The 15,189-nt window shown below is 47.6% G+C and overlaps 2 non-coding genes across 2 annotated transcripts; both read left to right on the top strand.

Annotated features, from left to right (window-relative positions):
- The first annotated feature begins 7,663 nt into the window (after window positions 1-7,663).
- On the top strand, window positions 7,664-7,735 carry trnaw-cca (transfer RNA tryptophan (anticodon CCA)). The gene has a single exon. It is a non-coding gene; the product is annotated as a tRNA-Trp (tRNA).
- Window positions 7,736-14,116: 6,381 nt separating this feature from the next.
- trnap-cgg (transfer RNA proline (anticodon CGG)) lies at window positions 14,117-14,189 on the top strand. Its single transcript has one exon. It is a non-coding gene; the product is annotated as a tRNA-Pro (tRNA).
- The last annotated feature ends 1,000 nt before the right edge of the window (window positions 14,190-15,189 follow it).

Genomic DNA, 15,189 nt, shown 5'->3' with positions numbered 1-15,189 from the left:
GTGAGTCTTTGCTTGGCAGTTTCTAAGGCCTCAGGTATAGACAGCTTGCTGTACTTCTTAGGCAGGGTTCTCCTCACACCTCTCTGCAGTTCCGATAGCTGGCTAACTTCCCTTCGTGCTGCCTTGATCTTGGCCTCTAGCCTTCTTTTCCATGGAGGATACTGCTTCTTATGCTCGGTACTCATCTTGTATCCAAGCATCTCAAGGATCACTGTTGCTGTGTTGTATATCAGCTGGTTGGTCTCAGCGATGGTCACAGTAGGGATTGTTCGTAGTGCTGCATTCGCATCTTCAAGTAGACTTTCAGTAGATACTTCACTTGGTCTTGGTAATAGGCCACGGGGGCTCCAGGTGTCCTTCTTAGCCATGATCTTATCTCTTAGGTCAGCTGCTCTTGCATTCAGCTTACAAGGGCTCATTGTTCTTGGGGCTTGGTACCCAATCTCAGAGTGTGGGGATGATGATATCTCCCCCCTGACCTGTTGTCCTGGCTCCCCCTTGCCGTAACATTTGTGTTGTACCTCATCAATCTCTAGTTGCGATAGCAGTTGTTTCTTGCGGAAGTTGTAACACTGAGCGTTAGTCTTGATGTTGGGTTTCGAAGTATAATATATATATATATATATATATTTTTTTTTTAAATTAACAATAGGGTTCTGTTTACACTTCAACATCTGATTTCTTAAAAATATAGTTAGCTAAATAGTATCTTAGTATTACAGCGGTAAATGAGCTTACTTGCGAAGGTGAATGGTTAACATACGTAGCGTTATATTAAATACACAGCTGTACCAACGGGGAGATGACTAATGGCTCAGCGGCAGCTCTTCCTTCACCTATCTTGCTAGTGGGTATCTTAACCGTTAACGGGAGGTCAGCGGGGTGTCCCGCAGCTCCGCCATCCCGCTACTTCAGCTCTTTCTCTACAACTAGTATATGTATTAACGTGGTCGGAGCTGCAAGTGCACTGTTTCTGCCACGCCCACACCTCCGGGCCGACACGGAACACCTGGGACGCAACGCAGACTACAGCATAAAAGGCTGCGTCACACCACCAGCTGATGCGGAACCTTGATCTGCCTCCTCGTTAGCGACCTTCTCTAGCCATTTCCTGTTCCCGAACGCCTTCCCCGAACCCGTCCCTTGTTCCCCCGATCTCCTGCCTCTTTCTGATCATCGACCTCTTGCCTGTGTACTGACCTCGCCTTTTGGATCCTCCCTGTTACGACGTTCGCACCTCGAAGACCCTTTGCCTGTTCTCTGACCTCCTCTCTTGGATTTCCCCGAAGACACCACGATTACCGCTCTGCACTTGGGTCCGCCGCTGCCTGCAAGACCCGACCATGACAGTTTCGCAGTCGCTTAACATGATGAATAGCAAAGCTCAAAACGTGAAGGCGAAACAAAAGGCTCAGAGAAAGTCTGTTGAAATCAGAAAAATGGAAGCATCCAAAAGGCTCAGTTCATAATAATAATTAGTTTTGCGTCGAGCAGAGGCAGCTCTGACTGCAGGAGGCAGAATGGATTGAGGAGCACGGACGCTGAGTCATGCTAACACCAGGTTGTGAAGTGGTGGGCACAAGAAAACAGGGATGAGATAATCCTAGTTTAGTTAGTAGGTTAATCTTTTTTAGTTCAGTTTTGTGCTCTGCTTTCATCAGAAATTCTAATGTACTATCAAACCAAAGTACTACAAGTATTTTGTGTGTGTGTGTGATTAGTTTAGCTTTGAAAGCATAATCTCTAAATGCTGTAAAGTGATTTCACAATCGCTCATCAGAGAAATATCGCACTTGCTAGAAAATATTCCAGCACCGATTTAAGAAATAAGTTAATAAATAAAATTATTATTGAAAATTAAGTCAGTTCTCTGCTAGACTGGCATTTGTTGCCGGTTTTGTGTGGCACAAAAGCCTGAAATTCAGGAGAAGGAAGTGAGTTCAGGCATGTTTACTCTCAGAAGCAGAGAGATGCATGAAGTGCATGCAGGTCAGCACAAGACAATGCACAACCTCGTTACGGTGTTAAAAGGCAGTGTGTTTTCTCTGCACATCTTTCTCATTTCAACGTCTGCACTGGCTTCCCACCAGATGTTGCACGTGACATCTTTGAAGGCATATTACCAGTTGAGCTGGCACACTGCCTGAACTTGTTAATTTCAAAAAAATATTTCACACTTGACATTCTCAATGAGTCCATTCAGAAATTTCCTTATAGATGGACAGATAAGAGCAACCGTCCTCATGCTATTCCCAGGAGATTCCTGCTTAACAAAAGTATTGGAGGAAATGCTCACGAAAATTGGAGTCTTCTGAGGTTACTTCCACTTGTAGTTGGACAGTCGGTGCCCTCATCTGAGCCGGCCTGGCAGGTTATTTTGGACCTTAAAGATATCGTTGAATCAGTTGTTGCACCAGTGCACACGACACAATCCATTGCTTTCCTTGAAGCCAAGATATGTGACCACAGATTTAGGTTACAAGAGGTGGTTTCCGACTATAAAGCTGTTGCCAAAACATCATTTCGTGGAACATTATCCACAGATGATCAGTTCATGATGGCATATCACTTGGAGTCAGCCACAACTGAGAAGTCTGGCTTGAATGTTTCAGCTTTCTCAGCTGTCTCTGTTGACATTTTGCATCAAGAGGCCGGCGAATGGTGACACTTAAAAGATTCATACACGTACAAGGTTAGATTGCGGTAATTTATGTTGTGTTCGTTAATCGCATGAGTTGATACGATAATATGCTAAATATGGTAACAAGAGGGTTACCTAACATTTCTTGCCAGAGGACTAATTTTGTTTTTCGTAAAGACATAAGAATAGTCATTGTAAGAGTTTTGAGGGAAGATATCCAGTCCCCTATCTCTCTGAGCTAAATTACCCTCATGTTGCCATTTACTATGGAAATGTGCATGTTAAGGAATACATTTCTGAAGCACAACAAAAACAATGTTCAAATCTGTTTGTTAAAATAAATCATGTTCGAAGGAAGAACTACCACACAAACAAAAGAATTTTTGGTCATTCCGCTGAAAGAAAGTATTGGCAAAATTAATTGCATTTTAAAGGCAGATTAAAATTGTGTGGCAGTTCTTCCTTTGAACATCGGAGAGGTCTTCAACTCCCACCTCCGACAGAGCTTCAACCAGGTCCCGAGGGAGACTGGGGACATCGAGTCTGAATGGACTATGTTTCACGCCTCCATTGTCGGGGCGGCGGTTCGGAGCTGCGGCCATAAGGTCTCCGGCGCCTGTTGCGCCGGCAATCCCCGAACACGGTGGTGGACACCGGAGGTAAGGGATGCCGTCAAGCTGAAGAAGGAGTTCTATCGGGCCTGGCTGGCTCATGGGACTCCTGAAGCAGCTGACGGGTACCGACGGGCCAAACGGAGCGTGGCTCTGGCAGTTGCCGCGGCAAAAACTCGGGCTTGGGAGGAGTTCGGTGAGGCCACGGAGGAAGACTTTCGGTCGGCCTCAAAGAGATTCTGGCAAACCGTCCGGCGACTCGGGGGGGGGGGGGAAGCGGTGTTCCACAAACACTGTTTACAGTGGAAGTGGTGCGCTGCTGACCTCAGCTGAGGATGTCCTCGGGCGGTGGAAGGAGTACTTTGAGGATCTCCTTAATCCCTCCGACACGCCTTCCGTAGAGGAAGCTGAGGCTGGGGACTTGGAGGGGCACTCGTCCATTACCCTGGCTGAAGTTGCTGAGGTAGTCAAAAAACTCCTCGGTGGCAAGGCTCCGGGGGTGGATGAGATCCGCCCCGAGTTTCTCAAGTCTCTGGATGTTGTGGGGCTGTCTTGCCTGACACGCCTCTGCAGCATCGCGTGGAGTTCGGGAACGGTGCCTCTGGACTGGCAGACCGGGGTGGTGGTCCCTCTTTTTTAAGAAGGGGGACCGGAGATTGTGTTCCAACTACAGGGGGATCACACTCCTTAGCCTCCCTGGGAAAGTCTATGCCAGGGTACTGGAAAGGAGAATCCGACCGATAGTCGAACCTCGGATTCAGGAGGAGCAATGCGGTTTTCGCCCTGGCCGTGGAACACTGGACCAGCTCTATACCCTCACTAGGGTGCTGGAGGGTTCGTGGGAGTTTGCCCAACCAGTCCATATGTGTTTTGTGGACCTGGAGAAGGCATTCGACCGTGTCCCTCGTGGCATCCTATGGGGGGTACTTCGGGATTATGGGGTTCGGGGCTCGTTGCTACGGGCTGTTCGTTCCCTGTATGACCGGGGCAGGAGCTTGGTTCGCACTGCCGGCAGTAAAAGTCAGACCTGTTCCCGGTGCATGTTGGACTCCGCCAGGGCTGCCCTTTGTCACCGATTCTGTTCATTATCTTCATGGACAGAATTTCTAGGCGCAGCCAGGGAACGGAGGGTGTCTGTTTTGGTGGCCGCGAGATCTCGTCTCTGCTTTTTGCGGACGATGTTGTCCTGCTGGCTTCATCAAGTCAAGACTTGCAGCGCGCACTGGGGAGGTTTGCAGCCGAGTGCGAAGCGGCGGGAATGAGAATCAGCACCTCCAAATCCGAGGCCATGGTTCTCAGTCGGAGAAAGGTGGATTGCCCCCTCCGGGTTAGGGGGGAAGTTGCTCCCTCAAGTGGAGGAGTTTAAGTATCTCGGGGTCTTGTTCACGAGTGAGGGAAAAATGGAGCGGCAGGTTGACAGACGGATCGGTGCGGCGCCCGCAGTAATGCGGTCATTGTACCGGTCTGTTGTGGTGAACAGGGAGCTGAGTCGTAAGGCGAAGCTCTCAATTTACCGGTCGATCTACGTTCCTAGCCTCACCTATGCTCGTGAACTCTGGATCATGACCGAAAGAATGAGATCGCGGATACGAGCGGCAGAAATGAGTTTCCTCCGCAGAGTGGCTGGGCGCACCCTTAGGGATAGGGTGAGGAGCTCAGTCACCCGGGAGGAGCTCGGAGTAGAGCCGCTGCTCCTCCGCATCGAGAGGAGCCAGTTGAGGTGGCTCGGGCATCTGTTCCGGATGCCTCGTGGACGCCTCCCTGGGGAGGTGTTCCGGGCTTGTCCCACTGGGAGGAGGCCTCGGGGCAGCAGACCCAGGACACGTTGGAGAGACTACGTCTCCCGGCTGGCCTGGGAACGCCTTGGGATTCCCCCAGAGGAGCTGGAGGAGGTGTGCGGGGAGAGGGAAATCTGGGGGGCTCTGCTTGGACTACTGCCCCTGTGACCCGGTCCCGGATAAGCGGAGGAAGATGAATGGATGGATGGATGGATGGATGGATGGATGGAGGTTTCCTACAATAGTGCTTCAATAAAATTTTTCATAACCTATTTGCTTCTAACTAGTCACATTTATTAATGCAGCTGGGACTTTCCTCCAAAGGAACTTACCATGTTAAGATACCTCTTCAGCCATTTACACAGCTGAAGAATTTCATCAGAGTAATCGAGGGTAGGTACTTTGCTCAAGGGAACTGTAGCAGTAGCTGAGATTCAAACCTACCAACTTCAGGTCAAGAGGCAGCAGCACTCACCGCGACGCTACCAAGTGTCTCCGTGGGCTTTAAAAGGCAAACAGTTAAGGCAGTCAAGATGACATTAACCACTTTTTTTTTTTAGTGCTTACAAACACTTTTACCACGGCAACTCATCAACACGTTTCAAATGCACAGAGGTTCTCGCTTCTGGCTCCGTTGTGGTGGAATGACCTTCCCCTCTCACTCAGAACTGCCTACTTTTAAAAAGGGTCTGAAAACTCATCTCTTCCGGACCCATTTCGCCCAAGATCTCTCCCGCTCATGTATGGTTTAAATGTTCATGCACCATAACTTCATGAACGTCACCAGATAAAGCCTTCACTCAGCCACTACTCTGGCATCTTATTTGCTTGCTTGTGTATCTTCTAATATTAAATAAATAAATAAATAAATAAAAAAATAAAAATTTTTAAAAAGAAAATTGGTAGGAGGATATCGGGATTTGTCTATCTTGTGTTTTATGCACCTCCTTGAATGATGAACCTCGGTGCAGCAAGTGGTAGGTAACAAACTAGGTTTACGTGGGTCATATGTCTCTTAATGTAATGCATAAATTGTACTTTTGCTGAGATGTACGTCGCTTTGGTCAAAAGTGTCTGCCAAATGAATAAGTGTAAATGTAAATGTGGCTCCAAACACTTGAGGTAGAATCCAGACACAGGAAATTAAGCTGACGTGATGATGCCATTAAAAGTCCTGAAATGACACCCATGAGCTACAGACTTTACACCAAGGATCTTCAAAGACCCGTGAAGGTAAACGTTAAGCGCAGGCTAAGGCAGTACCTCTCTGCATCGTTGTGCTCTTCCTCAGACATCCTACTGCAAAGGAAATCCTTCAAGGTGCAGGTATTTTCCATCCACTCAATGAGACCAACGCTGAGGGCAGAACCACAATGTATCGGATATGTATCGCACAGATGCTGCACAACGTTTCCCAGACACAAACCCATGGACACCATAACTAATTAAACATTGTGCCTTACTGACCACTGAGAGCTGACCTTAGAGTTGAGGCTAATTTGTTGAAATCATCAACACCCCACAGTAAACTGGTAAATTCCTTAGTTTGATTTATTATGGAAAGTAACCTAAATGATTACAGTGTGATATCCAGCATTGTTAACACTAATCAGTATTAATCTGTAAGTGACCTATTTGCTACATAAATTTCATTGACTGGATCCAAAAAACAAAGGCCATTATTCAAGATGCCTAGACAATAAAACAAAAATTGCAAAATGTATAAGAAAAAAAAGAATTAGGACAGTTGTATTAAAGCAATAACCACACACGTGCACACGCACAGAGAAAAATGGGAAAACGAGAGCGCACCGTGTTGTCATGGGGATGACTTTATAGATACGCAGCACCATGTTCTTCTGAGAGCAGGTGGCGTCACTCCGAAGGATGGTGTTCACGATGCTAAAAAGCTGCTCGGTGCGCTGGTGGAAAGGAGCTTTTGTGCTGTTTTGACCACGGTTTCGATGGTGTTGGGCCCGGGATAAGTCCTCGCTGATGTTGAGCCCCACGTACTAAACACAGCCCACCCTCTCCACTGCCGTCCCACTGATTAGAACAAGTGTGCGGTCTCCTCCCACAGTCATCTCCTTGGTTTTACCAACGTTCAGAGAAGAGGTTGTCGTGCTGACATGGTACTGAACGCTGAGCTGTAATCAAGAAGCAACATTCTCACATATGCCCCTTTCCTGTCCATGTGTGAGAAGGCAGTATGGAGGGCAGTGGCAATAGCACCCTCCGTAGACCTGTTCTGGCAATATGCAAGTGCAGTGGGCCTAGGGTGTCAGGTGGCGAAGAGGGGATGTGAGATTTGACTAACCGCTCAAAGCACTTCATGATAAGTGATGCGAGCGCTGCAGGGCGGTAGTCATTTGAGCAGCTGAGTCTCCACGAGCATCCCTGCAGAGCACGGAGGCCGGTGGCTGGGCTCGTCCAGAGGTGGACCTCTCGCACCCTAAGTGAGAATCGTACCCCTAGACCACCAAGCATCCCTCGAGGTCACTTTTTGACCCACCTCGTGTTACTTTTCCAGAGCCCCGCATTTTCCAAACTGTACTTCTTCTTGGCCCGTTTGCTGGGCGGAGACGCTGGAAAGTGACACGGTCTGCCCCCTCGTTCATGACCCATCAGGTACCGACCTTGTGGCGCAACGGTAGCGCGTCTGACTCCAGATCAGAAGGCTGCGTGTTCAAATCACGTCGAGGTCAGGCCTGGGATGTCGGCGACCCTCCGACGTGCACTCTCGAGCTAGGTCACAGAGTGACACAGAGCGCTTTAACACAAGCATGAGGCAAGAAGAGCAGTTGCAAACAAAGAAGACAGTTGACTAATGGCTACCATAACGAAGCCCTTTTATAGAGCTATGAGTATCCCTACTGGCCACCAGGGAAAGGAGCAAAAACTCCCAACTGAAAGTTGAGGGAGAAAAAGAAAACCTCTCGGGGTGCACAGGCCAGTGGCTGCCCATCGCTCCTGGGCATTCTAGTTTAAGTAACAATTGTAAGCCAGTTTAACAAGCAATAATGATATTGGTGCTAAATGGTGTCTTGGATCCCCAGCTAAGCATGGAACGCCTCGTTCATCATGGCAGTTGGTCAACATCCTCAGTCAGCATGGGATTCGTCTGTCACCAACGGTCAGCCTCCTCAAGTCTTACGTAGCGAGGCAACGCTCAACAAGAAGAGAGAACAGAGTTAGTAAGTTGTTACTTAACCTAATTTATTATGCATTTTCATAATGGTGGCAAAAAACAAGCAAGGCAAGTGGAATTACATTTCGAGGTGGAATGCCTGAGTGAACATGTCAGTCTTTAATCGGGATTTGAAAACAGAAACAGACGGGGCAATTCTCGCAGCAGCATTTTGTACCAGCTGCAGCCTGGATACAGTCTGGTATGGACGACCCGACAATAAAGCAGTGCCAAAGTCCAGCCTGCTTGAGACAAAAGCCTGAACCATCAGACCCAATGATACAGCTGGTGGTGCCGGCATCAACCCTTTCCCTTCCTGGTGGACACAGGGGCGACGAGATCCGCTATTAGAAGACAGGAGGTGCCGGGGTTCCTGCAAATGGAAACCGGATCTGCCTCATGGGAGCATCAGGAATAACACAAAGCCTCAAAAAAACAGACCCACTGCGTGTGGGAGTGACAGAAGACATTGCTGTGACTAACCGTTCGTTTCTCCTTAGTAACCGCTGTCCGGTGAAGCTGCTGGGTCGCGACCTGCTTGCGAAGCTCGGGGCAACTGTCACTGTGACCGAAGAAGGTGGCAACATCGCATCTCCAGTATTGGGACTGTTGTCTCTGCAGGTGTTATCGCAGTACACCGCTTGGCTGCTGGATGATGACGCGCTGCGGTGAGGTAAGGGTGCCTCCCAACTTGACACAGCCCACACGGTTGCACTGCACAGCACGCTTCTTTGCCAAAGAAACCGTAGCGTATCGACAAGAGTCGCATGAGTTTCCGGCAAAGAAACTTGAGGAAGAGAGAATCATTATGTCGGATTTGTTCCTGACAAAGTGCCCCGCTGCAGCCTCTTTTGCTCTGATCCCGGCCCAAAGTAGGTGGTACAAATGGGATTCAGTTCCGCATATGTCACTGGGGAAGACAGGAAACTCAGAATGGAAAGATTTGGGCATTTAAAGGCGAAGGCATCGACTCACCTGTAAACACCATAGCAGTGTGGTACCGGAATAATCTCCTGTTACAAGATGACAACGAGGGGGACCATATGCAAGCATGTCGTGTGAACGTTTCATGCTCAAAGGCGGAAATGTGGTGTGAGAAATTGTTCGTTCAAGTGTGGTGTGAAAATATGTTCAAGTAGTCAATATTTTCAAGTGCTTAATATGTTCTAAAGTGATGTAAGAGTTAAGACGTTCAGAAAATATATGCTGTCCGTTTAACGCAATGGAGAAACGTTGATAGGGCAAACAAAACACAAAGAAATTTGAACCTTTAGGATGCGTCCCGGCAGACTTCTAAAACAGGGACAAACTGTTTGGAGGGACGTAGAAGACCGGCAAATAGAGAGCTTTGCCTTACGGCTCAGCTCCTGCATTCACCACCACAGTCCGGTACAGCAACCGCATTACTGCTGCCGCTGCCACCTCACTTGTGAATAAGACCCCAAGATGCTTAAACTCCTCCACCTGGAGCAAATTTTCTCCCCTCACCTGAATGAGGGGGGCAAGACTATCTTTTTCCATGAGAGTAGCATAGAGTCAAACTTGAAGGTGCTGACCCTCATACCCACCAAATCAATATTAACACATTCACTCCATAACCTTTACAGCTTGCTGGTTTTTTTTTTTTTTTTTTTCCTTCTTACACACACTCCTTACATACGTCTAGAGGCGCATGCTAAGTGCGCACACGCGCACACACACACACAAATAGTCTTAACCGCTTGCCTCATACAGGGTTGCAGGGAGCGTCGACACGGTGCTTCTTGGGGAGAGGTGAAAGAATCCAGGCTGGTGGCGGAGCAGGTGAAAGCTCCTGTGATGAGCGCTCCCGTGGAGCCAAGACAACACAGCCTTCTGCTTTTTGCTACACAGCGCTGTGGTGAAGCAAACACCACATTTGAACACAAGCATGCTCATAAGTGTACTTGGTACCAGAGCTCCTTGGGCCAAAGGCCAACGATCAACTTTGTAGTTGTTTCATCTGGCTTGAGGAAAACATGTTCTGGAAAACTTGGGTGAAGAGAGGTGCTGAGCTGTCAACCCATCACCGTCTGGTGGTGAGCTGGATCAGACGGCAGGGAAAACTGACAGACAGATCCGGTAGGCCCGAGTGCATAGTGAGGGCGTGCTGGGAACAAGTGTCAGAGGACCCTGTCCGGAATGATTTTAACTCCCACCTCCGTGAGAACTCCTCCCGTGTCCCGGAGGAGGTAGGGGACATGGAGTCTGAATGAAAATTTGATTTTAAAAGCTTTGCTATGCCTACATGCTTCTGTAATAGAATGTTTAAGAATGTTTAACTGCTGAATAGCCTATGCAAGAAAGCGGCACATTCCAGGCTATAGTTTGCTCTCTGTATGTCCCCTTTTGTGCCAGCCTGTTCCCATGAGATATCAGAGAAATGTGGCTTACGCAGACTCACGTAAAGCCCAGAGGATGTGTGCAACTGTTTCACATAAGAAAGGAGATAAACTGGTGACAGTGGACGTGTGTGATGAGAGATTGAGGGGCACAGTGACACACCTGGAATGTTCAAAAAATAACATGTATTCTGCCTATGCTTACAAAAATCTGCCCTAGAATGTGTATAAATATCTGCTTGCCTGGCTGCTCTGGTGTGACTCTGCGCATACGAATAAATAAGGTTTTCTGCAACTCAAGTGACCGAGTGATCTATTTGTATGACAATTCTCATTTTTCCCACCACAGTTTTGGGGGCTCGTCCGGGATCACGACCTTCTGCCGGGACCGACCCGTGTGCCGCGAGGAACCCGACTAAGGGGGCAACCCTCCTAGGTCTAGGGGACCTGCTGGTGACCCAGCCCGAGCAAAAGTTAGGGCTGGCCCGTCCTGCGGTGCACCGATCGACTCGGACAGAATACGTGACACAGCTGCAGGTAGAATAGAATAGAATATACTTTATTGTCCCATTTATGGGAAATTTGTCTTGGACAACCATGACACGGCCAGTGCACAACATTGGACTCACATAAAACAATACATATCATATCATACATTAAAATAAGAATAAATAAAACAACAATCAAAAGATATGAAAAATCTACTGAATCCCAATCTAAATCTCAGTTTTGGAATTCTCTGTTCAAAAACTTAACCTCAGATGGCACAAAAGAATTTTCATAGCAATTTGATTTACACATCAAAATCCTAAATCGTCTCCCTGAGGGTAACATGTTGAAATTCTCATGTAAAATATGTGTGTCATTAGCAGCAATTTTTTGTTTCGCTTCTTTTAAAATAGATACCTCATGTACAACTCCTGCATGCGTCGTTTCTCTTCCCACCCTATAATTTTTAGAGCAGTATGTACTAGTCGTGCAAGTTTCGATTTTGATTGGACAGTCAAGTTTCCATGCCATGCTGTAATACCATATCTTAGCAAGCTCTCAAAAACAGACTGGTAAAACAGAAACTAAATCTTCTGGTTAACCCCAAATACTTTTAACCTTCACAAAAAATGTAGTCTCTGCTGAAGTTTTCGAACACAGACTGTTTATGTGAGAAGACCAGCATAACAAATTATCTATATAAACAAACAACCAAGTATTTATATGAAGAAACCTGTTCAATAATATTACCATGTATTATTACAGGTCTATGACCCCCCACAGATCTGGGGTCAAAGATCATTTCAACAGTCTTCATTTCATTTTAAAATCAAGCAATTATCGTCACACCACCCCACAAACCTGGCAACATCAGAAAAGTACTGTTATCCTGACTAGTTAAACACTCATTAGTGTATAATGTAAAGAAAATGGGTGAGCTAACACAACCTTGCGGGGCCCCCATATTGGTACTCTTCACCTCAGAATAAGAATTGTTGACCGTAACTTGTTGTGTTCAATTTGTTAGAAACGAATAAAACCACTTAATGCAAAAGGGATTCACTTTTAACTCTGTCAGCTTCCTAATTAGTAGCTGGGGTTGAAGTGTGTTAAAAGCCAAACTAAAATCTATAAAAAGTAAACGTGCAAATGCGTGCGTATCTTCTAAATGCCTATTCACCAAATGAGTGATACAATTAATGGCGTCCTCGGTGCCCCGCCCAGCCTTAAAGATGAACTGAAACGGGTCAAGGGATAATTTAATCTCATCCTTTAGAACAGTTACAACAAGTCTTTCAAAACATTTCATAACATTTGAAGTCAAAGTCACAGGTCTAAAATCACAATTCTCAACCGGGCAATTTTTCTTGGGAACCGGCGTAATTCTAGTTTTTTCCACAAAGATGGATTGGTATGCGAGTCAAATGATTTCTGGAAAATAGGGCAGAATGCTGGAGTAAGTTCACTGGCACAAGTTTTCGGCAAAAAACCAGAAATTCCATCAGGACCTGTGGATTTCTTGGCTCGTATGCCTCTAAATAGCAAACTAACTGCGTGTGGAGCCACCTCTAATCTCTGATCTGAATTACACACGATAGAGTCCTGATCTACCATTCACACCGAAGGTGACTCAAACCTAAGAAAATAGTCATTTCAGTCATCTGCTCTTTGTTGGTCATTGCTAGTCATGAGCCTTTTTCGGGGGATTCCGTATTGGTTACTACTTTTATAGCAACCCAAAGTTTTTTGGAGTCCCCTGAATTAAAATTTTGTTCTACAGTTTGCTCTGTGTTTTTTCCTTGTCCCCTTCAACAACGCATTTAATTCCTTTTGGACTCATTTTAATTCCATTTTATCTTGATTGATGAAAGCCAACCTCTTCCTGTTTAAAGACTCCTTGACCTCCCTTGTTATATAACTTTTGTTCTTAGGAAATACAGTTACAGCTTTCTTCTCAACAACTGTGTCCATACAAAACGTTAATGTAGTCTGTTATTGTCTCTGTGGCATCCAAAATATCAATTTCATGAAACAGGAACACACAGGCCCGGGTTGCAGAAACGGTGCTTCTCATGCCAGGAAAGACGGCACGAGGAGTAAGTGAGAGGTTCGCGACTATTCGTCCAGCAAACCCAAAACTGTGGAATAGTCTACCAGTTAACCTCTGTGAGAAGAGCGCTCTATAAACATAAATTGAATTGAACTGATGTGGGGCACCAGGTCGGAGCGGTCAATAGACCAGTTCCTTCACCGCTCGTCCCCCCTTCATCCTAGGCGCTGTGACTGAATGTCGTCACCACCGACACCGTGGTCAAAACAGCACGGAAGCGCCTGTCCTCTCTCCGTAGGCTGAACAAGTTTGGCATGCCATCCCGGATCCGGGGCTAATTTCTACAGGCGTACAGCCGAGAGCATCCCGATTTCTGTTGCGCTGCAATTTGAAAACGTTATTTGTAATCTTAAGGTATGTTGTTCCTTTTATTTTTTTTTTTAAAATCACCCTACCACACACACTCAAAGACATTTCATCGCAGCAACCACTGCTGCATGCTCTATTGTTGTGCATCTGGTGACTAAACCTTTGACTGATTGATTGATTGATTGATTGATTGATTGATTGATTGACTTGCACCACCTGTGCTTAGGTGTCGGGGAAGGCCGCTTTGTCTCCCGGGCGCCTGAAGGTAGTGCACCCCACCGACGCTGGTGTTTCTCCAGCGAAGGCTCTGAACGTCGAGGGAGCACGAAAGAAGAACCTGTGTGGCCTGGAGGTTGGAGATTCGAGTCGTTCCGCTATGCGCGCCGTCTTCCCTCGGCCGGGCGGCAGGCCGCAAGCGCTACTGGACGTTGCTGGGAAGAGGAAGAAACCCCTGCCGAGGGGCGTCACTGCGCCGTCTCCATTGTAGAGTGGCTCTGTCGACTGGCGCAAAGCGGTACGCTTCATTTAAAAATCTCAAAGGCGTTTGGTAAGAATCTCCAGCCGGGTACAAATGCCACGGACGATGCGGTTCCCGACAGCAGGCCGAGGAAGGGGGTCACGGAGAGCGGGGGGCTCGTTGGTCTAGGGGTATGATTTTTCCCTTCGGGTGTGAGAGGTCCCAGGTTCAAATCCTGGACGAGCCCGCCAAGCTCTCTGCTTGGCTGTGTCAGTTGAGCTCTCAAAAGCATTGCAGGCAAATTCAGCATGGGCCAAGGAGCTTGTGGGAAGGCTCCTGCTGAGGAGGGGAAAGAGCCCTAGTAGAGCAGGCTAGGCTGGTGCTCCTGTTGTGTGTGGAAGCAGTGCCTTCTTTCTGGCACCTCAGGAGTCAACCAGCTGTTCCCTCCATGCAGGAGGAAGCTTTAAGCCTTGCTCTGATGCTGCTTTCCAGCAAGTGAGAAGGTGGCAAGATGGATTCTAGAGCTGCATTTTGCTTGTGCTCCTCCTGAATTTGCACACTTAAGCTTGCTTGCACTTCCACAGAAGTGCTGGTAGCAGTGGTGTTCCTGCCTGGCTCTGTCAGTAGTGTGCAAGAGTCTTAAGCTGAGGGTCATGGGCTCAAGCCCCGGTCTGGGAAACTGTACTTCATTAAAGGTGCCCGGGGGAGGTTCTCTTTTGCAGCGTGAGCCCTGCAACCTGGCGTGGGAAGAAATGCGGCTTTCCGTCTTCGACAACCAGCGCCTCGTGAAATTTGCAGGGTTCCTTCGCAAGCCGACGAAATCCACGGGGGAACGCAAACTGTCCCCATCTACATGAGGAAGGCTTGCATGGCGTCAGCGCTTTCCTGGCTCTGAGCAAGGGTTATGCAGCTGCTGACAATAGCACCGGTTGCTGGGCCTGTCTGTACTCATGTGCCAAAATTAGTGTCATCTGGACTACCACTCATGCCTTTACCCCTAGGGTTTTGTGGATGGAGCCGTTTCCCGAACTTTTACCCCACAGCAGCTTTGCATCGCGGTGTCCTGTTACACGGCACCAGTGAATTCTGGAAAAGTGTATGAGCAATTCGTACAGTCATAGCCACTCCGCGTGAGGCCTCTAACAGTAAAATATTTAGTGTGAGCCAACCGGGTAATCCTGTCTCCTTGGGATACTATCGCGACTTTTCCACGCGGAATTCGGCTAAAGACAAATTACACCCTTACG

Source organism: Scleropages formosus, chromosome 5 (assembly GCF_900964775.1).
Source record: "Scleropages formosus chromosome 5, fSclFor1.1, whole genome shotgun sequence".
Lineage (NCBI taxonomy): Eukaryota > Metazoa > Chordata > Actinopteri > Osteoglossiformes > Osteoglossidae > Scleropages > Scleropages formosus.
This window is presented reverse-complemented; position numbering and strand designations above follow the sequence as displayed.